This window comes from Galeopterus variegatus, unplaced genomic scaffold (genome assembly GCF_000696425.1).
Source record: "Galeopterus variegatus unplaced genomic scaffold, G_variegatus-3.0.2 Scaffold36343, whole genome shotgun sequence".
Taxonomy (NCBI): Eukaryota; Metazoa; Chordata; class Mammalia; order Dermoptera; family Cynocephalidae; genus Galeopterus; species Galeopterus variegatus.
The window spans coordinates 1,665-3,467 of record NW_007762454.1 but is presented as its reverse complement, the minus strand read 5'-3'; positions in this window follow the sequence as shown (position 1 = coordinate 3,467).

Genomic DNA, 1,803 nt, shown 5'->3' with positions numbered 1-1,803 from the left:
TGATCTACATGTGCCTCAGTTCTTCAAGGGTTAAATAAGAGGCCTTGTCTATACTGATGATTCTCAATCCAATGATTCTCAGTTTGTTTTATCAAATAAAGTTTTAATTCACCTGGAAGCATCTGTATACATTTTAGAGAGAATTTCCTCCCCACGCTAGGTGTAAGATAATGCATAGCCTGATGTCTCAAAGCATATGGGTATTTTTCAGAATTCTCCCACACACATGGGACTTCAGGAGGAGTTGTCCACCAAAGGGAGTTCAGAGGGTTGCAACTGAAGTCTAGCATCCTAAATTAGATGGGCTAAAAAGAACACGGCTCCGCACACATGGTATTCTCATAAGGCTGAGCTCTTATCAGCTCAGAGTCTGGTGCCAGCTGGTCTAGGAGAATCTGTGAGCAAAATTTATTCTTCTCATATAACTTATTTTTCCCCATTTTCCTGCATTTTGGAAGCCCAAAACTCCTTTGTGTGTGTGTGTGTGTGTAGTGTCACTTCTAAGAAATATGGCTCTTTGTTAATACTAAGAGAGAGTTCCAAGCCATTGGCATGAGAGAGAGACTTTTGAACTGAGCCTCTCCGGCCTGATGGTTAAAGCATGCATTAAAATTAAAAATTCTTCTTTTCTCTTGTTAGAAATCTCTTTTGTTAGAGAGGTGTCCCAGCTAAGAATTTATGAGGGTTGAGAATAGAAATTATTTGTGATTTTCTCTCCTTCAGAAGGATGCTGGTCATTAGCCAAAAAGTGGGACTTGAGGCGAGAGTGCAATGTGCCACTCAACTATTTTGTGATCTTTTCTGTCACACCTTCTTGAAGACACTAATGAGGAAAGATTTGTATGATGGTACATTTAGATATGTTAACATTTAATATTTCTAAAGACAGGCCTCAGGCCAGCATCCAGGTGCAGGGTCTCTCCTAGGACATCAGAGCTTCACTCTCTTCCCTCTTTCATTCTGTGAACCCGTGCAAGGAGATTTAAACTCTCCTCATTAGATTTATTCTGATGAACTCGCCTGTTAACCAACTTCTCTAAAGCCCTGAGAATTTTTTGTCTAGCATTTGACTGTGGTTCTATGTCTAGTGCTTTTAAATAGTAGGTAATTGCATCATTTTCAGATTGCTTGTGATATTCCAGAAAGTAGCCGTAACGATAATGGACCTCCTGCAATAGGCTCTTATTACCATCATGCAGGGTGAGTGCTTTCTGGTACGTGTCCTCAACCTTTTGCTGTTCACCTTGCTCTGTATACATGTTGGCTAAATCCATATAAGCCGTAATAACTTCGTATAGCATACATTATACGAAGTTATACGAAAACAAACAAAAAGGCTATCTACAACCCAAGGAACCAACAAACACAGAAAACAAACAGTAAATCAGAAAGCAAGGAACAAAAGACACCTAAGACAACCAAACAATAATCAATAAAATGCTAGGAATAAATCAACACTTTTCAATAACAACTCTTAATGTAAAAGGCTTAAATTCCCCAATCAAAAGACACAGACTGGCTGACTGGATTAAAAAGGAGGACCCAACTTTATGCTGCCTTCAAGAGACCCACCTCACCCATAAAGACTCACATAGACTAAGAGTGAAAGGATGAAAAAAGATTTACCATGCAAATGGAAAAGAAAATAAGCTGGAGTAGCTATTCTCATATCTGACAAAATAGACTTTAAACTAAAAACCGTAAAAAAACAAGAGGCCACTACATAATGATAAAAGGATTGATCCATCAAGAGACATATCAATCATAAATATATACACACCCAATGTTGGAGCAGCCAGATTC